Below are 22,961 nucleotides of genomic sequence, written 5' to 3'. Positions count from 1 at the left end.
CAGGGGTGGGCTGGTAGCAGTATCTCCACAGTCGGGACCATCATGGCTCCCAGTGCTAGTAAAGGAAGTAGAGTCCGGGGTGTTTGAGTCTCTAAAACGTCTCTTGAGTAGCTCCTTGAGGTGTTTGAATCGGCGCTCGTTACGGCGCTCTCTCATCTTAGCTTTCAGTTCATGCCGATCCAACCGTTCGATTATCTACTGGAGCAATTTCTCAGTTGTAGATGCTTGTGGTGTTGAAGAAGGAATATCTTCAACTGGCTCAGTAGGCTGGCTTGTAGTGGCTGCTGAAAGTCTGAGGTATTTCCCGTGAGGGATATATTGATCATCCCGTGGAAGCATGGCTTTGGTGTCCCCAGCTCTGTAGGAGACTCCGGCTGCTGAGACAAGATCTGAGACCAAGGCGGGAAAAGGTAGGTTGCCCGCGATTTGTACATGCTCCATAGCATTCCAGATGTGTCTTGAAAGATTCAGAGGTTGGTCTGTAAGGATGCACCATAGTAGAACAGCCATGTCTGCAGTGAAGGAGGACTCATGAGTGCTCGGAAAGACGTAATGGGACATGATCTGTGTCCATACGCGAGCCTCCAAGGTAAGTGCGGAAGCCAAGATTTCCTTAGGGCGGGTACGGTGGTATCCGTAGATCCAACGGCTGCCAGGTAATGCAATGACTCCGAGAACGGAGTCCCAGTCAAATTGGTATCTCTGGCGCTGAAGGGTGGCTTCTTGAAAAGCATCCATTCCTGCTGGAATAGGGGGAAAATTCAGAACTTGCTGAATGGCCTCTTCTGTGATGGGGACTTGCTTCTGCCGGACATAAACAGACTGCAGGGTCGGCATGTAGAAGTTAGAGTAGAACTCAACTACCCAAGAGAGATTGACCTGCCTTGGCTGTCTCCGTAGGAAACCCCATTGTCTTCGCTCAATTTGCGGCTCAACAAAGGCGGCAATATTGGACGGGAGGATAAGAAGGTATTCATTGTTATAGTTCCTTTCGGCTAGGATAGGGAACATCTGCTCACAGTAGCGTTTGGGAAATCGCGCAGTGTCCTTTGCTGGAAAGGCTTTTTCCTTATCGTCAACCTTTATTATCCTCTTAACTCTTTTTGTTGAGGGCTTGACTGCGGTTGAAGAAGGCTCTGCCACTAATGCTCTTTTAGTTCCTCTTCTTGCTGGTGGTTTGGAAGTAGCTTTCTCTTTTCCTTTCTTGGTGGCCATCCTAAAGAAAGGGAATTAAATTCAAAGAGATAGAGCAAAAAAGAGGGTATTGTAAGTGATAGTCAATGCATAATAAAGATAAATGGCATTAACACATGGTCCGAATTACATGTGAAAAGCTCATCAATGGAAATATAGCAAGTGCATGTAGGACAAAGGAATGCAAGAGGTTTATTGGCATGCAGGCAAAGGCATGAGTAGCATAGACCAAGCATTACTTTGTAACAAACCATCACGTTTGTATTGACAATTGAGTTCAATTAATAAAATAATAAGGGAAAGTTGTGAAAAGCAAGCATTGAATAGTATAGTAACATAGAGAAGTGCATAATGCTATATGGGCATTTTCACAAACACATGGCGTGCATGTTAAACAAGATATAAAAAGCATGAAATTGAACATGCAAGCAATCCCTTAAAGGTAATAATTGTCAATTGAATTGTAACAAGTCACAAGCATATAATGAGGGATAATGACTCAAAAAATGTCTAACACCATGTAAAAAGGGAAAAGAAGAATAAAGAAAAATAAAAGTTTGAAAAGAAAAAGAAAATAAAAAGGATATAATAATATATACATAATATAATAAGAATGATAGAGAAGAGAAGAAGGAAGAAGAAGGTAAAACCTTGTTAATGGAGGAAAGAGAGAGAGAGAGTGAGATAGAAAGGAGAAGGGGGAAAGAAGAAGAAGGAGGGAAAAGAAAAATTAGGATTTGGAGGAAAGAAAGATAAGATAATTTGGCAATTGAGGTGTAGCTGTGCGGCGCATGCGATGCGGCCGCCTGGGGCACGCGTCAGGGAAGGGGACGCGATCGCGTCGGTTACGCGGTCGCGTGACCTATGTTGCGCTGCTGGCGCGAGTGCAGCCTCGCTCCAGCACAACTCTCTGATTGATTTATTTTAATTGCCAAAATTGGGTGACGCGATCACGTGGGTCACGCGATCGCATGAGTGTGCGTCAGAAAATAATCGATGCGGCCGCGTCGGCGATGCGGCCGCGTCGGCGACGCGGTCGCGTGACAAGGATTGTGCTTCCAGCACCAATCCAGCACCACTCTCGCACAATATAGCATTGTGCACCCTTTTACGTCGAAAATGCAGGGCACGCGGCCGCGTGAGGCATGCGGTCACGTGGGAGGCCATGATGTCCAAGCGACGCGGTCGCGTGGAGTAATTTGTGCCATTGGCACGACTCCAGCGCTCCTCCTGCGCAACTTTCTGTTCATTTTTTTTTAATAAGAAATATAAAAACATGCATATGAAAGAGCACAGAAGTACTAATAAAGAGAAGAGTTATTAAAGAAGAAAAACTAAAAGTGAAGAAAAGAACGATCATACCGCGGTGGGTTGTCTCCCACCAAGCACTTTGCTTTAACGTCCGTAAGTTGGACGCTCCACTAGCTTAATCTGTTTCTATGTGGGGATCTTCCAAGCGGAAGATCTCAAGCTCCTTATTTTTCTGCACCTTCTCACCATGGTATAGCTTCAGGCGTTGTCCATTAACCTTAATAAGTTCAGAGCTTGAAGGATGGCTTAGGTGATAAACTCCGTACGGTTCAGCCTTCTCTATTCTGTATGGACCTTCCCATTTTGATCTCAACTTACCGGGCATGAGCCTCAGTCGAGATTTGTAAAGGAGAACAAAATCTCCAGGTTGGAACTCTCTCTTCTTGATGTTTTGATCATGCACAGCTTTCATCTTTTCCTTGTATATTCTGGAGTTCTCATAAGCTTCCAGGCGAAGGTTCTCCAGTTCCTGCAGTTGCAACTTTCTTTCAGCTCTAGCACTCTCAATTCCCATGTTGCACTCCTTAACTGCCCAGAAGGCTCTGTGTTCTATTTCAACTGGGAGATGGTAAGCTTTTCCATAAACCAAGCGGAAGGGACTCATCCCAATGGGTGTCTTGTATGCTGTTCTGTATGCCCACAGTGCATCTTGTAGTCTGGTGCTCCAGTCTTTTCTATGAGGCCTTACTATCTTCTGTAAGATACGCTTAATTTCTCTGTTTGACACCTCGGCTTGCCCATTGGTTTGGGGATGGTAAGCTGTTGCAACTTTATGGATTATCCCATGCTTCTTCATCAATCCTGTTAGTCTCCTGTTACAAAAATGGGTGCCTTGATCGCTCACGATCGCTCGTGGTGATCCAAAGCGGCATATAATAAGGTTTCTCACAAAGGAAACAACAGTGTTAGCATCATCAGTGCGGGTAGGAATTGCTTCCACCCATTTGGAAACATAATCCAAAGCTAACAATATATAAAAATATCCACTAGAATTTGGAAATGGGCCCATGAAGTCAATGCCCCATACATAAAAAATTTCACAGAAAAGCATATATTGTTAAGGCATCTCATCCCTCCTGGATATGTTACCAAATTTCTGGCATGGGTGACAAGATTTACAAAACTCAGCAGCATCTCTAAAAAGAGTAGGCCACCAGAATCCGCAGTCTAAGATCTTTCTAGCTGTTCTTTGAGGGCCAAAGTGTCCTCCACTCTCAGATGAGTGACAGGCCTCTAAAATGGACTGAAATTCTGATTGAGGTACACATCGTCTAATTATCTGGTCAGCGCCACATCTCCATAAATATGGGTCATCCCATATATAATATTTAGACTCGCTTTTCAGCTTGTCTCTTTGATGTTTAGAGAAATGTGGAGGAAATGTGCGGCTAACTAAATAATTAGCAACAGGTGTGTACCAAGGGACTACCTCAGATACTGCTTGCAGGTTGTCAAAAGGAAAATTATCATCTATAGGAGTAGAATCATCCTTAATATGTTCAAGGCGACTCAAGTGGTCTGCTACTAAATTTTGATTACCACTTCTGTCCTTTATTTCTAAATCAAATTCTTGTAACAGCAGTATCCAACGTATAAGTCTTGGTTTGGATTCCTTTTTAGCTAATAAATACTTTAGAGCTGCATGGTCCGAATACACTACTACTCTAGTACCAAGTAAATAAGCTCGGAATTTATCCAGAGCGAAAACAATAGCAAGTAGCTCTTTCTCAGTAGTAGTATAATTGGACTAGGCAGTGTCTAAAGTCTTAGACGCATAGGCAATAACAAAAGGATCCTTACCTTCACGCTGAGCCAGCGCTGCTCCTACTGCATGATTGGAAGCATCGCACATGATTTCAAACGGCTGGCTCCAGTCGGGTCCTCTTACAATTGGGGCTTGAGTTAGAGCAGTCTTCAGCTTATCAAATGCTTGTTTGCAATCTTCACTAAACTCGAACTCAATGTCCTTCTGCAGTAATCTGGATAAGGGAAGTGCCACCTTACTAAAGTCCTTAATAAATCTCCTGTAGAAACCTGCATGGCCAAGGAACGAACGGACTTCCCTCACAGAAGAGGGGTAAGGTAAACTAGAAACAACATTCACCTTTGTTGGGTCTACAGAAATGCCATTATTAGATACCACATGTCCTAATACAATCCATTGCTTTACCATTGGTGCACGAAATTGTGATCTCCAGGCTCGAACAAATCCTGGTAATGGCTCCAAAGCTTGGTGCTCTGATCTTAATTCATTATTGTCACAACTTCGATACAACTGACCAGCAAGTGTACTGGGTCGTCCAAGTAATAAACCTTACGTGAGTAAGGGTCGATCCCACAGAGATTGTTGGCTTGAAGCAAGCTATGGTCACCTTGTAAATCTCAGTCAGGCAGATATAAAGTGATAATGGTGTTTTCGAATATTATATAGTAAGATAGGGATAGAGGTACTTATGTAGATTCATTGGCAGGGATTTCAGATAAGCGAATGGAGATGCTTTTCGTTCCTCTGAACCTCTGCTTTCCTGCTATCTTCATCCAATCAGTCTTACTCCTTTCCATGGCTGGCTGTATGCAAGGGCATCACCGTTGTCAGTGGCTACATCCCCTCCTCTCAGTGAATCATATGCTCACGCACCCTGTCACGGCACGGCTATTCATCTGTCGGTTCTCGATCATGCTGGAATAGGATTCACCCTCCTTTTGCGTCTGTCACTAACGCCCAGCACTCGCGAGTTTGAAGCTCGTCACAGTCATTCAATCATTGAATCCTACTCAGAATACCACAGACAAGGTTTAGACCTTTCGGATTCTCTTGAATGCCGCCATCATTCTAGCTTACGCCACGAAGATTCTTGTTAGGAGATCTAAGAGATATTCATTCTGGCTTAATTCATGTAGAACAGAAGTGTTTGTCAGGCACGCGTTCATAGGGGAGATGGTGATGAGCGTCACACATAATCATCACCTTCATCACGTTCTTGGGTGCGAATGGATATCTTAGAAGCGAAATAAGAAGAATTGAATAGAAAACAGTAGTACTTTGCATTAATCTTTGAGGAACAGCAGAGCTCCACACCTTAATCTATGGAGTGTAGAAACTCTACCGTTAAAAATACATAAGTGAAAGGTCCAGGCATGGCCGAGATGGCCAGCCCCCTAAACGAGATCAATAGTCTCCTGAGATGAAAAACTGAGACCAAAGATGGTCAAAAAGACTAGTAAAGGGTCCTATTTATAATAAACTAGCTACTAGGGTTTACATGAGTAAGTATTTGATGCATAAATCCACTTCCTGGGCCCACTTGATGTGTGTTTGGGCTGAGCCTGAGTGTTGCACGTGCAGAGGCTATTTGTGGAGTTGAACGCCAGTTTCTGTGCCAGTTTGGGCGTTCAACTCTGGTTTTGGATCCTTTTCTGGCGCTGGACGCCAGATTTGGGCAGAAGGCTGGCGTTGAACGCCAGTTTACGTCGTCAATTCTTGGCCAAAGTATAGACTATTATATATTGCTGGAAAGCCCTGGATGTCTACTTTCCAACGCAATTGAAAGCGCGCCATTTCGAGTTCTGTAGCTCCAGAAAATCCACTTTGAGTGCAGGGAGGTCAGAATCCAACAGCATCAGCAGTCCTTTTTCAACCTCTGAATCTGATTTCTGCTCAAGTCCCTCAATTTCAGCCAGAAAATACCTGAAATCACAGAAAAACACACAAACTCATAGTAAAGTCCAGAAATGTGAATTTAACATAAAAACTAATGAAAACATCCCTAAAAGTAACTAGATCCTACTAAAAATATACTAAAAACAATGCCAAAAAGCGTATAAATTATCCGCTCATCACAACACCAAACTTAAATTGTTGCTTGTCCCCAAGCAACTGAAAATCAAGTAGGATAAAAAGAAGAGAATATACTATAAATTCCAAACTATCAATGAAACATAGTTTCAATCATATGAGCGGGACTTATAGCTTTTTGCCTCTTGAATAGTTTTGGTATCTCACTTTATCCATTGAAGTTTAGAATGATTGGCATCTATAGGAACTTCAGATTTCGAATAGTGTTATTGACTCTCCTAGTTCAGTATGATGATTCTTGAACACAGCTTCTTTATGAGTCTTGGCCGTGGCCCTAAGCACTTTGTTTTCCAGTATTACCACCGGATACATAAATGCCACAGACACATAATTGGGTAAACCTTTTCAGATTGTGACTCAGCTTTGCTAAAGTCCCCAATTAGAGGTGTCCAGGGTTCTTAAGCACACTCTTCTTTTGCTTTGGACCTTGACTTTAACTGCTCAGTCTCAAGTTTTCACTTGACACCTACACGCCACAAGCACATGGTTAGGGACAGCTTGGTTTAGCCGCTTAGACCAGGATTTTATTCCTTTAGGCCCTCCTATCCACTGATGCTCAAAGCCTTGGGATCCTTTTTATTTGCCCTTGCCTTTTGGTTTTAAGGGTTATTGGCTTTTTCTGATTGCTTTTTTTTTTTTTCTATTCTTTTTTTTTTCGCCCCTTTTTTTTTTTCTGCAAGCTTTGTTCTTTGCTGCTTTTTCTTGCTTCAAGAATCATTTTTATGATTTTTCAGATTATCGAATAACATGTCTCCTAGTCATCATTCTTTCAAGAGCCATCATATTTAACATTCTTAAACAACAACTTCAAAAGACATATGCACTGTTCAAGCATACATTCAGAAAACAAGAAGCATTGTCACCACATCGATATAATTAAGCTAAGTTTAAGGATAAATTCGAAACTCATGTACTTCTTGTTCTTTAGATTTAAAACATTTTTTTTTTATTTAAGAGAGGTGATGGATTCATAGGACATTTATAACTTTAAGACATAGTTACTACTACTAATGATCATGTAATGAAGACACAAACATAGATAAGCACATAACATAGAAAACGAAAAACAGAGAAAGTAAGAACAAGGAATGAGTTCACCTTAGTGATGTCCTTGAGCTCTTCTATGTCTCTTCCTTGTCTTTGCTGCTCCTCCTTCGTTGCTTTTAGATCTTCTCTGATTTCATGAAGGATGATGGAGTGCTCTTGATGTTCCACCCTTAGTTGCTTCCAATAATTGTGTGGAAGAAAATGTATCCCCTGAGGTATCTCAGGGATCTCTTGATTTGCAGTCAAATGTTCTACCACTGAGCTATAGACCCTTGATGGAAGCTTTTGTCTTCCCTTTCCTCTTTCTAGAGGTTTCTTCTGGCCTTAAGTGCCATCAATGGTTATGGAAAAAACAAAAAAAGCTATGCTTTGACCACACCAAACTTAGAATGTTGCTCGCCCTCGAGCAAAAGAAGAAAGAATAGAGGAAGAAGATATGGAGGAGATGGAAGGAGATGTGTATTCGGCCATATGGGTGGGATTGGGTGGGAAAGAGATGTTGAATTTTGAAGGTAGTGGGTGTATGGATGTGAGTGGTAAAGGGTTAATAGGGAAGGGTGTTTATTGGGAATAGAGGATGATTGAGAAGAGAGAAGAGAGTGAGTGGAGGTAGGTGGGGATCCTGTGGGGTCCACAGATCTTGAGGTGTCAAGGCATTTACATCTCTGCACCAATTTAGGCATGTAAAATGCCTTTGCACACAACTCTGGGCGTTCAGCGCCAGGTTGGTGCCCATTTTGGGCGTTCAACGCCCATTTGCTGCCATTTCTGGCGTTGAACGCCAGAACCATGCTTGTTCTGGGCGTTCAGCGCCAGGATGCTCCCATTCTGGGCGTTCAGCGCCAGAACTATGCTCTGTTCTGGCGTTTGAACGCCAGGCAGATGCTCCTCCAGGGTGTGATTTTTCTTCTGCTGTTTTTGATTCCGTTTTCAATTTTTATATTTATTTTGTGACTCCACATGATCATGAACCTAAGAAAACATGAAAAACAATAAGAATAAGAATTAGATAAACATTGGGTTGCCTCCCAACAAGCGCTTCTTTAATGTCAATAGCTTGACAGTGGGCTCTCATGGAGCCTCACAGATGTGCAGAGCTTTGTTGAGACTTTCCAACACCAAACTTAGAGTTTGGATATGGGAGTTCAATACCAAACTTAGAGTTTGGTTGTGGCCTCCCAACACCAAACTTAGAGTTTGACTGTGGGGGCTCTGGTTGACTCTGCTTGGAGAGAAGCTTTTTCTGCTTCTTCTCCATGGTTGCAGAGGGGGATCCTTGAGTTTTAAACACAAGGGAGTTCTCATTCCATTGAAGGAATATTTCACCTCTGTCAACATCAATCACAGCTCTTGCTGTGGCCAGGAAAGGTCTTCCTAGGATGATGGATTCATCCTCTTCCTTTCCAGTATCCAGGACTATGAAATCAGCAGGGATGTAAAGGCCTTCAACCTTTACTAACACGTCCTCTACTTGTCCATAAGCCTGTTTTCTAGAGCTGTCTGCCATCTCTAATGAGATTTTAGCAGCTTGCACCCCATAGATTCCCAGTTTCTCTATTACAAAGAGGGGCATGAGGTTTATTCCTGAACCAAGGTCACATAGAGCCTTAAAGACCATGGTGCCTATGGTGCAGGGTATTATGAACTTTCCAGGATCCTGTCTCTTCTGAGGCAATGTCAGTTGATCCAGATCACTTAGTTCATTGATGAACAAGGGAGGTTCAACTTCCCAAGTATCAATGCCAAATAGTTTGGCATTCAGCTTCATGATTGCACCAAGAGACTTGGCAGCTTGCTCTTCAGTAACATCCTCATTCTCTTCAGAAGAGGAATACTCATCAGAGCTCATGAAGGGCATAAGGAGGTTCAATGGAATCTCTATGGTCTCTAGATGAGCCTCAGAGTCCTTTGGTTCCTCAGAGGGAAGCTCCTTATTGACCACTGGACGTCCCAGGAGGTCTTCCTCCTTGGGATTCACGTCCTGTCCTCTCCTCACAGGTTCGGCCATGGCTCTTATGTCAATGGCCTTGCACTCTCCTTTTGGATTCTCTTCTGTATTGCTTGGGAGAGTACTAGGAGGGATTTCAGTGATCCTTTTACTCAGCTGGCCCACTTGTGCTTCCAGATTTCTAATGGAAGATCTTATTTCATTCATGAAACTTACAGTGGCCTTAGATAGATCAGAGACTAAGTTTGCCAAATTAGAAGCATTTTGTTCAGAGTTCTCTGTCTGTTGCTGAGTTGATGATGGAAAAGGCTTGCTATTGCTAAACCTGTTTCTTCCACCATTATTAAAGCCTTGTTGAGGCTTTTGATCCTTCCATGAGAAATTTGGATGATTTCTCCATGATGAGTTATAGGTGTTTCCATAAGGTTCACCTAAGTAATTCACCTCTGCTATTGCAGGGTTCTCAGGATCATAAGCTTCTTCTTCATAAGAAGCCTCTTGAGTACTGTTGGATGCAGCTTGCATTCCATGCAGACTCTGAGAGATCATATTGACTTGCTGAGTCAATATTTTATTCTGAGCCAATATGGCATTCAGAGTATCAACTTCAAGAACTCCCTTCTTTATAGGCGTCCCATTACTCACAGGATTCCTTTCAGAAGTGTACATGAACTGGTTATTAGCAACCATGTCAATGAGTTCTTGAGCTTCTGCAGGCGTTTTCTTTAGGTGAATGGATCCACCTGCAGAAGTGTCCAGTGACATCTTTGATAGCTCAGATAAACCATCATAGAATATATCCAGGATGGTCCATTCTGAAAGCATGTCAGAAGGACACTTTTTGGTCAACTGTTTGTATCTTTCCCAAGCTTCATAGAGGAATTTCACCTTCTTTCTGTCTGAAGGTTTGAACATCAGCTCTAAGCTTGCTCAGCTTTTGAGGAGGAAAGTACTTGGCTAAGAAAGCCGTGACCAGCTTATCCCAAGAGTTCAGGCTGTCTTTGGGTTGAGAATCCAACCATAATCTAGCTCTGTCTCTTACAGCAAAAGGGAAAAGCATAAGCCTGTAGACTTCAGGATCTACTCCATTAGTCTTAACAGTATCACATATCTGCAAGAATTCAGTTAAGAACTGAAAAGGATCTTCAGATGGAAGTCCATGAAACTTGCAGTTCTGCTGCATCAGAGAAACTAATTGAGGTTTCAGCTCAAATTTGTTTGCTCCAATGGCAGGAATGGAGATGCTTCTTCCATGTAAATTGGAATTAGGTGCAGTAAAGTCACCAAGCATCCTCCTTGCATTATTATTATTTTCGGCTGCCATCTCCTCTTCTTGTTTGAAAATTCCTAACAGGTGCTTACTGGTTAGTTGTAATTCAGAGTCCTTTCAGGTTCTGGATCTGCTTCAACAAGAATATTCTTGTCCTTGCTCCTACTCATATGACAAAGAAGAAGGCACAGAAAAATAATAATAATAGAGATCCTTTTTTTTTTTTGAATGAGGGAGAGATGTTAGTAGATGAATTAAAAAAAAAAAGAGAAGGAGATGAGAGAGAAGAGAATTTTCGAAAATAATTTTTGAAAAAGAGTTAGTGATTTTTGAAAATAGTTTTTGAAAAATGTTAGTAATTTTCGAAAATTTTTGAAATCAAAAATAGAAAATAAAAATAATTAGTTAATTAAAAAGAAATTTTTGAAAAAGAAGGAAGATATTTTTGAAAATGAGAGAGAGAGAGTTAGTTAGGTGGTTTTGAAAAAGTTAAGAAACAAACAAAAAGTTAGTTAGTTAGTTGAAACAAATTTTGAAAAGATAAGAAGTTAGGAAGTTAGGAAAGATATTTGAAAAGATATTTTTGAAAAAGATAAGATAAGAAGATATTTTTGAAAAGATATGATTGAAATTAGTTTTGAAAAAGATTTGATTTTTGAAATCACAATTAATGACTTGATTCACAAGAAATCACAAGATATGATTCTAGAACTTAAAGTTTGAATCTTTCTTAACAAGCAAGTAACAAACTTGAAATTTTTGAATCAAAACATTAATTGCTATTGTTATTTTCGAAAATTTGGTATAAAAATAAGAAAAAGATTTTTGAAAAATATTTTTGGAATTTTCGAAAATAACTAAGAAATTTTGAAAAAGATTTGATTTTTGAAAAAAAAAAAGATTTTGAAAAAGATAAGATTTTCAAATTGAAAATTTGATTTGACTCATAAGAAAAATTTTTTTTGAAAAAGTCAACTCAAATTTTCGAATTTGATGAGAGAAAAAGGGAAAGATATTTTTTTGATTTTTTTGAATTTTTATGAAAACATGAAAATTATGCAATGCATGAAATTTTTAGATCAAAACAATGAATGCATGCAAGAATGATATGAGTGTCAAGATGAACACCAAGAACACTTTGAATGTCAAGATGAACATCAAGAACATAATTTTGAAAAATTTTTAATGCAAAGAAAACATGCAAGACACCAAACTTAGAATTCTTTAATGCTTAGACACTAAGAATTCAAGAATGCATATGAAAAACATGAAAAGACACAAAACAAAAAATCATCAAGATCAAACAAGAAGACTTACCAAGAACAACTTGAAGATCATGAAGAACACCATGAATGCATGAGAATTTTCGAAAAATGCAAGATGCATATGCAAGTGACACCAAACTTATGATATGACTCAAGACTCAAACAAAAAACACAAAAATATTTTTGATTTTTATGATTTTCTAATTTTTTTGGATTTTTATTTATTATTTTTTTTTTCGAAAATTATTGTGAAAAATAAAAATAAGGATTTCAAAATTTTTAATATGAATTCCAGGAATCTTGCCATGTTAGTCTTAAAGCTCCAATCAAAGGGTCAGGCATGGCTTAATAGCCAGCCAAGCTTTAACATATAATTACATGGACTGGAGTGATTAGTTGAATGCCAATCCCAAAGTAGTTTGGGTATGGCTTTACAGCCAGATAGGCTTCAACATGCTTCATGAAACACTAGAATTCATTCTTAAAAATCCTGAAGAAAAATATATTTTTTTGAAAACATTTTTTTTTTCGAAAACAAAGGAGAAAATTTTGAAATATTTTTGAAAAATTTTTGAAAACAAAACAAAAAGAAAATTACCTAATCTGAGCAACAAGATGAATCGTCAGTTGTCCAAACTCAAACAATCCCCGGCAACGGCGCCAAAAACTTGGTGCTGTTGCCGGATCAAAAGGGAATCTGGCACTGATGTTACCAGACCAAAAGCTTGCCGAAGACTCAAACAATCCCCGGCAACGGTGCCAAAAACTTGGTGCACGAAATTGTGATCTCCAGGCTCGAACAAATCCTGGTAATGGCTCCAAAGCTTGGTGCTCTGATCTTAATTCATTATTGTCACAACTTCGATACAACTGACCAGCAAGTGTACTGGGTCGTCCAAGTAATAAACCTTACGTGAGTAAGGGTCGATCCCACAGAGATTGTTGGCTTGAAGCAAGCTATGGTCACCTTTTAAATCTCAGTCACGCAGATATAAAGTGATAATGGTGTTTTCGAATATTATATAGTAAGATAGGGATAGAGGTACTTATGTAGATTCATTGGCAGGGATTTCAGATAAGCGAATGGAGATGCTTTTCGTTCCTCTGAACCTCTGCTTTCCTACTATCTTCATCCAATCAGTCTTACTCCTTTCCATGGCTGGCTGTATGCAAGGGCATCACCGTTGTCAGTGGCTACATCCCCTCCTCTCAGTGACTCATATGCTCACGCACCCTGTCACGGCACGGCTATTCATCTGTCGGTTCTCGATCATGCTGGAATAGGATTCACCCTCCTTTTGCGTCTGTCACTAACGCCCAGCACTCGCGAGTTTGAAGCTCGTCACAGTCATTCAATCATTGAATCCTACTCAGAATACCACAGACAAGGTTTAGACCTTCCGGATTCTCTTGAATGCCGCCATCATTCTAGCTTACGCCACGAAGATTCTTGTTAGGAGATCTAAGAGATATTCATTCTGGCTTAATTCATGTAGAACAGAAGTGTTTGTCAGGCACGCGTTCATAGGGGAGATGGTGATGAGCGTCACACATAATCATCACCTTCATCACGTTCTTGGGTGCGAATGGATATCTTAGAAGCGAAATAAGAAGAATTGAATAGAAAACAGTAGTACTTTGCATTAATCTTTGAGGAACAGCAGAGCTCCACACCTTAATCTATGGAGTGTAGAAACTCTACCGTTAAAAATACATAAGTGAAAGGTCCAGGCATGGCCGAGATGGCCAGCCCCCTAAACGAGATCAATAGTCTCCTGAGATGAAAAACTGAGACCAAAGATGGTCAAAAAGACTAGTAAAGGGTCCTATTTATAATAAACTAGCTACTAGGGTTTACATGAGTAAGTATTTGATGCATAAATCCACTTCCTGGGCCCACTTGGTGTGTGTTTGGGCTGAGCCTAAGTGTTGCACGTGCAGAGGCTATTTGTGGAGTTGAACGCCAGTTTCTGTGCCAGTTTGGGCGTTCAACTCTGGTTTTGGATCCTTTTCTGGCGCTGGACGCCAGATTTGGGCAGAAGGCTGGCGTTGAACGCCAGTTTACGTCGTCAATTCTTGGCCAAAGTATGGACTATTATATATTGCTGGAAAGCCCTGGATGTCTAATTTCCAACGCAATTGGAAGCGCGCCATTTCGAGTTCTGTAGCTCCAGAAAATCCACTTTGAGTGCAGGGAGGTCAGAATCCAACAGCATCAGCAGTCCTTTTTCAACCTCTGAATCTGATTTCTGCTCAAGTCCCTCAATTTCAGCCAGAAAATACCTGAAATCACAGAAAAACACACAAACTCATAGTAAAGTCCAGAAATGTGAATTTAACATAAAAACTAATGAAAACATCCCTAAAAGTAACTAGATCCTACTAAAAATATACTAAAAACAATGCCAAAAAGCGTATAAATTATCCGCTCATCAACCATAAAGTGGCATTTTTCGAAATTCAATACAAGGTTTGTATTAACACATCTATCTAATACTCTAGCTAATCCATCTAAGCAAAGGTTAAAAGAATCACCATAAATGCTAAAATCGTCCATAAAAACTTCCATACAATCCTCAATAAGATCAGAGAAAAGGCTCATCATGCACCTTTGGAAAGTAGCTGGTGCATTGCACAAGCTAAAGGGCATTCTTTTATAAGCATAAGTCCCAAAAGGACATGTAAAAGTAGTCTTTTCCTGATCCTCGTGAGCTATATGAATCTGGAAATAACCTGTGTAACCATCTAAAAAGTAATAATGTGATTTACCTGATAGGCGATCCAGCATTTGATCAATGAATGGAAGTGGGTAGTGATCCTTACGGGTAGCTTGGTTGAGACGCCTGTAATCAATACAGACTCTCCAAGCATTCTGAACTCTAGTTGCTATGAGCTCTCCATGCTCATTCTTCACTGTAGTGACTCCGGACTTCTTGGGCACCACTTGTACTGGGCTTACCCATTCACTGTCTGAAATGGGATATATGATACCGGCTTCCAATAGTTTGGTCACTTTCTTTTTGACAACTTCCAAGATGGTAGGATTCAATCTTCTTTGTGGTTGATGGACAGATCTTGCTCCCTCTTCTAAAAATATTCTGTGCTCGCATACTTGAGGGTTAATTCCCACTATGTCTGCCAAACTCTACCCAATTGCCTTCTTATGCTTCCTCAGTACATCAAGTAACTGTTCTTCTTGTTGAGAAGTCAGTTCCTTAGCAATAATAACCGGAAGCTTCTTCTCATCCTCAAGATAAGCATATTTGAGATGTGGAGGGAGAGGTTTCAATTCTAACTTTTGATCATGGGTAGGCTCTGGATTATCTGGGACTTGCAAAAATGGCGAAGTGTCCTCATTGTCAGTTAAGAGGGTCCCCACACTTGGACTTTGTCCAGTGTGCTTCTCTTCAAACTCTTCTTTTTTAACTTCAGCCACACTTTCGTCTATGACATCACACTGGAAGATAGAACGATCTTCTTGGGGGTTGTCAATGACTCCATTCAGATTGAAGATCACTATGCGGCCATCTATTTCAAAGGAGTATGTTCCTGAAAAAGCATCTAATTTGAATTTTGATGTCTTCAGGAATGGTCTTCCAAGTAGGATTGATGATGGCTTATCTGAATCATTATGGGGCATCTCCAAGATATAAAAATCAGTGGAAAATGTGAGCCCTTTAATGTTCACCAAAACGTCTTCAGCAACTCCAGCCACTGTAATAATGCTTTTATCCGCTAGCACAAAACGAGCTGCCGACCTTTTTAAGGGAGGGAGCCTTAAAACATCATATATAGACAAAGGCATTATACTGACACATGCTCCTAAATCACACATGCAGTCATAAATTACTACACCACCAATAGTACAACTAACTATGCAAGGACTTGGATCACTACATTTTCAGGTAATCCTCCCATTAAAGCAGATATAGAACTACCTAAAGGAATAGTTTCTAATTCGTTAATTTTGTCTTTATGAATACATAAGTCTTTTAGAAACTTTGCATATTTAGGTACCTGCTGAATAACATCAAAAAGGGGAACAGTTACCTCAACCTTTTTGAATATTTCTACCATTTTAGGATCAGGTTCCAGCTGCTTCCTGGGCTTCCTTGCAAGTTGTGAAAATGGAATGGGAGTGGTGTTTTCTGTGGTGCCTGCGCCTTTTTGTGCTTCTTCCTGTGGTTGAGCTATCTCTTCTTTAGCTATGTCCTGTATATCCTCTTCCTCTTCAACATCTTCGATTTCCACCACCTCTTCAGCTGAAGCGTATTCTGGTGAGCTTGGTTCCTCCTGATTCCTCTCCTGCAGTGTGGTTCCGGATCTCAGGGTGATGGCATTAATGCCTCCCTTTGGATTGGGTAATGGTTGAGAGGGGATTCCAGTGGTGCTTGAAGGTTGGTTACTGGAATTTTGTGCTGAACTAAGCTGTGACATAAAAGCTTGCAGAGTAGAGGTGAAACCATTTAGACTGGCGTTAATATTGTTCACGATGGTATTTTCCATGGCCAGTTGTCTTTTCTCAAAAGCTTGTAATAAATCTTCATTAGAAGATACAGAAGAATGAGTAAATTGAGAGGTTTGCTGCTGATTGTTCGGTGGTCCTTGGTTTTGCCTCAGGTGAGGTGCTCGGTAAGGTTGATTTTGCTGCCTGTTGTTGTTATTATTCCACCTCTGATTTCCCTGATTATCTCTGCCTCCTCTATTATTGTTGTCCCTCCAATTCTGGTTTGAATTGTCTTGCCATCCATGGTTATTATTTCCACTTTGATTGTACCCTTGGTTGGGACGGTCATAGAAGTTGTGAGTGGATGCCACCATGTTGTCTTCTTGTTGGAGCTGCGGGCATTCATCAGTGTAATGACTGTAATCAGCACAAATTTCACAAATTCTTTGTGGGACTAGTTGTTGGTTTTGCTGCGGTTGAGTTTGCTGAGCTTGTTGATTCAACTACATTTGCTTCAGCAGGTTGGTCATCTCATAGATGCTTCGATTTAGAGCAGCAGTCTCTATGCCAGAAGATACTTCTGCAACGGCCCTTGAACGGCCTTGCTTCTGTCTGTGGTTCCGAGTAGATTCAGCTAAATCACTGATCAATTGCCAAGCTTCATCAGTGGTCTTGTACTTCTTCATAGACCCATTGCTGGCACTTTCCAATGTGGTCTTATCCTGGGGCCTCATTCCTTGTGTGACATAGCTGAGTAGCACGATCTTGTCAATCATGAGGTGGGGGCATGCTTCCAGAAGATTATTGAAGCGCTCCCAGTATTCAAAGAGAGTCTCATTATCATCCTGAACAATTGTAGAGATATCCTTCCTTAGTTTATCAGTAACTTCAGATGGAAAGAATTTCTCCAGAAACTCCTTTCTGAGTGTATCCCAGTTGGATACATTTGCTAGAGGTTGAGTGTACTACCACTCTCTTGCTTTTCCCTCAAGAGAGAACGGAAAAGCTTTCAGCAGAATTGAAATTTCATCAGTGCCATCACGCCTGACAGTAGAACAGGCTGCCTGGAAATCTCTCAAGTGCTTGATAGGCTCTTGAGCACGTAGGCCATGAAACTTGGGCATCAAATTTAGCAGTGCGGTCTTTATTTCAAAATCCATAGCTACCGCTGGATGATGCGCTTGAAACGGTTGCATTGTAAAATCAGGAGCTCCTTCCTCCTGAATGGTAACTCTTCTAGCTGCCATGTTTTATGCACATAAAACAACCGAATCAGTAGAACGGGGGCTGGTTTCTTCCTCAAATTCACTTTAAGATCCGCCCTCAGAGCGGGCTAAACTACGCTGTTCTCGCCTTATTCGTGAAATTGTCCTTTCAATTTCAGGATCGAATATTAGCAAGCGCGGATCAGGAAGTGAACGTGTCATTTGACAGAAGAAACATGCAGCTCATAGTAGCAAAATTAAATAAAATGCAAATAAATAAATTCTAATTAATAAAATTAGCACTCTATTGCAACTCCCCGGCAACTGCGCCAAAAATTGATGGGAAGCAGAAGCTGGTGAATTAAAAATTTATTAAAAATGGTTACGTTGCGAGTATAGTTCTTAACTCACCGAAAATCTGCCTATCAATTTAGAAATATGTCACAGAGAGTTTAAATTAAAATTACTGGGAGTTTTACATCCCAGGTCGTCTCCCAACGAGTTGCAGAAAAGTGTGCTGTTTTATTAATCAGATGTTCCAAGAAGTTGAGCTAGGTAAATTGGGAATTAAATTGAGGAATTTTAAATAATATAAATAAATGCCTTGACTGGGAATTGATTGGTTGGAATCTCTATCATTGATGGTGTGATTGTAAGATTAATTTATAATTAATGGTTTTTCTGTTTGGTTATCCTTTACTAGGTAAAGGAAAGTCAAACAAGTGGGAATGCCAGATCTGTTCACAAGTTGCAACCCACTTAGTTCAAAGGGATTGGCGTCGGTGACAAGATAGCAATCCAACAATTAACCCAATTACAAATTTTCTTTCAATCCTTCCAACTCAAGAGTTCCTTTTAATCAACTCCCCATCAAGTAAGGGAACTACTCACGCATTGTAATAAAGAATCCATGGCACATGAAAGGAAATTAAAAGAAGACATGATTATTGATATTGAAATTGAATTAAAAAGAAATAATCCTTGCATTAAATAATCATAAAAGTATCTGAGTGACAGAATTAAACATAACAAAGAACATGGAAGATTAGAACCAAGTTAAGAGAACAAACTAGAATGATAATGTCTTGATGAGGAAATAACTCTTCTCAATGTTCCAATGCTAAGATCAATTGAAAATTAAAATCCTAAAACTAGAGAGAAAAACCTAAGAGAGTGAAAAACTAGATCTGGAAACTACTGAATGAATCTCCCTTGTTTCTGCATATTCTCTGACTCTAGTCTGCTGTTCTGGGCCAAAAACTGGGCCGAAATAAGGTCCAAAATTGCCCCCAGCGGATTCTGCAGATTATGCAGATCGCACATGTCACGCGATCGCGTCGTCCATGCGGACGCGTCGCTTGCGCTTTTTCCTCTCCACGCGTTCGCGTCGTCCACGCTACCGCGTCACTAGCGCTTTCCAATCCGCGCGGCCGCGCAAGCCATGCGGCCGCGTCGCTGCGGTTTGTGCTCCTTCGCGCGGTCGCGTGAGCCATGCGACCGCGTCACTTCTCGCTGGTTATCTCCTCAAATTCTTGTGTTCCTTCCATTTTTGCTAGCTTCCTCTCCAATCTCCATCTCATTCATGCCCTATAAGGCTTGAAACACTTGACACACAGATCATGGCATCGAATGGAATAAAGGAGAATTAAAAGTAAATAATTAAAGTTTCTAGGAAGCAATTTTCAAACATGTACTAAATTTAGAAAGGAAATCTAAATGCATGCTAAATTGATGAATAAGTGGGCAAGGATCATGACAAAACCACACAATTAAACACAATATAAACCATAAAATAGTGGTTTATCACCATGCAGCATCCAGCCACACCAAAAGACTGCATGAAAGTTGATCTTATTGACTCTTTATTAGAGGAGATCAACATGGCTAAGAGTCTTGAATCAGAGCTGGAAGACATCTTTAAAGATGTTCAGCCTGATCTGGAGGATTCAGAGGAATTGAAAGAGCCTCTGAAACTTCCTCAGGGAGAGGAGGAACCTCCTAAACCCGAGCTCAAACCACTACCACCATCCCTGAAATATGCATTTCTGGGATAAGGTGAAACTTTTCCGATGATCATAAGCTCTGCTTTAAATCCACTGGAAGAGGAAGCACTACTTCAAGTGCTAAGGACACATAAGACAGCTCTTGGGTGGTCCATAAGTGATCTTAAGGGCATCAGCCCAGCAAGATGCATGCATAAGATCCTATTGGAGGGCGATGCTAAGCCAGTGGTTCAGCCACAGAGGCGGCTAAATCCAACCATGAAGGAAGTGGTGCAGAAAGAGGTCACCAAGTTACTGGAGGCTGGGATTATTTATCCTATTTCTAATAGCCCCTGGGTGAGCCCTGTCCAAGTTATTCCCAAAAAGGGAGGTATGACAGTGGTTCATAATGAAGAAAATGAACTGGTTCCTACAAGAACAGTTACAGGGTGGCGTATGTGTATTGACTACAGAAGGCTCAATACAGCCACCAGAAAGGATCATTTTTCTTTACCATTCATAGACCAGATGCTAGAAAGACTAGCAGGTCATGATTATTACTGCTTTTTGGAAGGCTATTCAGGTTACAACCAAATTGCAGTAGATCCCCAGGATCAAGAGAAAACAGTATTCACATGTCCATCTAGAGTATTTGCTTACAAGAGGATGCCATTTGGGCTATGTAATGCACCTGCAACCTTTCAGAGTTGCATGCTCTCTATTTTCTCTGATATGGTGGAAAAATTTCTGGAAGTCTTCATGGATGACTTCTCAGTATATGGAGACTCATTCAGCTCCTGTCTTGATCACCTGACATTGGTTCTGAAAAGATGTCAAGAGACTAACCTGGTTTTAAACTGGGAAAAATGTCACTTTATGGTGACTGAAGGGATTGTCCTTGGGCACAAGATTTCGAATAAGGGAATAGAGGTGGATCAAGCTAAGGTAGAGGTAATTAAAAAATTACCACTACCTGCCAATGTTAAGGCAATCAGAAGCTTTCTGGGGCATGCAGGATTCTATAGGAGGTTTATAAAGGATTTTTCAAAAATTGCAAAACCTCTGAGCAATCTGCTAGCTGCTGACACGCCATTTGTGTTTGACACAGAGTGTCTGCAGACGTTTGAGACTCTGAAAGCTAAGCTGGTCACAGCGCCAGTTATTTCTGCACCAGACTGGACGCTACCATTCGAACTAATATGTGATGCCAGTGATCATGCCATTGGTGCAGTATTGGGGCAGAGGCATGACAAGCTTCTGCATGTCATTTATTATGCTAGCCGTGTTTTAAATGACGCCCAGAAAAATTACACAACCACAGAAAAAGAATTGCTTGCAGTGGTTTATGCCATTGAAAAGTTTATATCATACTTAGTAGGATGAAAAGTGATTGTGTACACCGACCATGCTGCTCTTAAATATCTACTTACAAAGCAGGATTCAAAACCCAGGCTCATAAGATGGGTGTTGCTTCTGCAAGAGTTTGATATAGAAATAAGAGACAGAAAATGGACAGAAAACTAAGTGGCTGATCATCTGTCCCGGATAGAACCAGTAGAAGGGACGTCCTCTCCCTCTATTGAGATCTCTGAAACCTTTCTGGATGAGCATTTGTTCGCCATTCAGGAAACACCATGGTTTGCAGACATTGCAAACTATAAAGCTGCAAGGTTCATACCCAAGGAGTACAACAGGCAACAAAAGAAAAAATTAATTACTGATGCAAAGTACTACTTGTGGGATGAACCCTATCTCTTTAAGAGATGTGCGGACGGAATAATCCGTAGGTGTGTGCCCAGAGAAGAAGCACAAAAGATCTTATGGCATTGCCATGGGTCACAATATGGAGGCCATTTTGGAGGTGAGTGAACAGCCACCAAGGTCCTCCAATGTGGCTTCTACTGGCCTACACTCTATAGAGATTTCCGAGAGTTTGCACGTAACTGTGACAGTTGCCAGAAATCTAGTAATCTGCCTCATGGCTACGCCATGCCTCAACAAGGAATCTTGGAGATTGAGTTGTTTGATGTATGGGGTATTGACTTCATGGGGCCTTTCCTACCATCATACTCAAACACTTATATTCTGGTTGTAGTCGACTATGTATCCAAATGGGTAGAGGCCATTGCCACACCCACTAATGATACTATGACAGTGCTAAAGTTCCTCCAGAAACATATCTTCAGTAGGTTTGGTGTCCCTAGAGCCCTAATTAGTGATGGGGGCACTCACTTCTGTAACAAACAACTTTACTCTGCTATGGTCCGGTATAGAATTAGTCACAAGGTGGCAACTCCATATCATCCACAGACAAACGGGCAAGCTAAAGTCATTAATAGAGAACTAAAAAGAATCCTAGAACGGACAGTAAGCACCCGTAGATAGGATTAGGCAAGAAGCTTGGATGATGCTCTATGGGCTTATAGAACAGCATTCAAGACTCCTATAGGGACCTCTCCATACCAACTTGTGTATGGTAAGGCCTGCCATCTGCCCGTGGAACTGGAGCACAAAGCCTACTGGGCAACCAGATTCCTAAACTTTGATGCCAAATTAGCTGGAGAAAAAAGATTGCTCCAGCTGAATAAGCTAGAGGAATTCAGACTCACTGCTTTCGAAAATGCCAAGCTTTACAAGGAGAAAGCAAAAAGGTGGCATGATAGAAAGCTTTCATCTAGAGTCTTTGAACCAGGACAGAAGGTTCTGCTGTTTAACTCTAGGCTCAGGCTATTCCCCGGGAAATTGAAATCCCGGTGGAGGGGACCATATGTGATTACAAGTGTGTCACCAAATGGCTATGTGGAGCTTCAAGACATTGATTCTAATAAAAAGTTCATTGTTAATGGACAGAGAATCAAGCATTATCTTGAAGGCAATGTTGAGCAAGAGTGCTCAAAGCTGAGGCTAGATTGAAAGCCCAGCAAGGTCCAGCTAAAGACAATAAAGAAGCGCTTGCTGGGAGGCAACCCAGCCATTAGTAAAGTTTTTTTTAATTATTTATTCATAATCTTCAAGGTAAAGAATCAATTACATAAGTTCACAGGGTTACAGAAGGATTCAGAATACAAAACAAGGAGACAGAGCTCACTGGCAAGAAAACGCCAGTAATAGGTGTATTTGGGCGTTAAACGCCCAAAAGAAGCATCTACTGGGCGTTTAACGCCAGTAATGATACCTTTCTGGGTGTTAAACGCCAGAATGGGTACCTTTCTGGGCGTTAAACGCCAGAATGGGTACCATTCCCATTCTGGGTGTTTAACGCCATACTTGCAGCATCCTGGGCGTTCGGAAAAACGCCCAGTGATGAAAGATTCTTGGCATTTAACGCCAGCCAAAAGCAACAGCTGGGCGTTAAACGCCCAAAAGAGGCTACAGATGGGCGTTAAACACCCAAAACAAACAGCAGTTGGGCGTTTAACGCCAGGATTGTGGAAGG

General features: G+C 41.0%; 1 non-coding gene across 1 annotated transcript; it reads left to right on the top strand.

The window, feature by feature from the left end:
- Window positions 1–17,108: 17,108 nt before the first annotated feature.
- On the top strand, window positions 17,109–17,216 carry LOC148565723 (small nucleolar RNA R71). Its single transcript, XR_015883948.1, has one exon. It is a non-coding gene; the product is annotated as a small nucleolar RNA R71 (small nucleolar RNA).
- The last annotated feature ends 5,745 nt before the right edge of the window (window positions 17,217–22,961 follow it).

This window comes from Arachis ipaensis, chromosome B5 (genome assembly GCF_059453495.1).
Source record: "Arachis ipaensis isolate K30076 ecotype BB chromosome B5, ASM5945349v1, whole genome shotgun sequence".
NCBI lineage: Eukaryota > Viridiplantae > Streptophyta > Magnoliopsida > Fabales > Fabaceae > Arachis > Arachis ipaensis.
The sequence above is the reverse complement of the archived record's forward strand: the minus strand, read 5'-3'. Positions and strand labels throughout refer to the sequence as shown.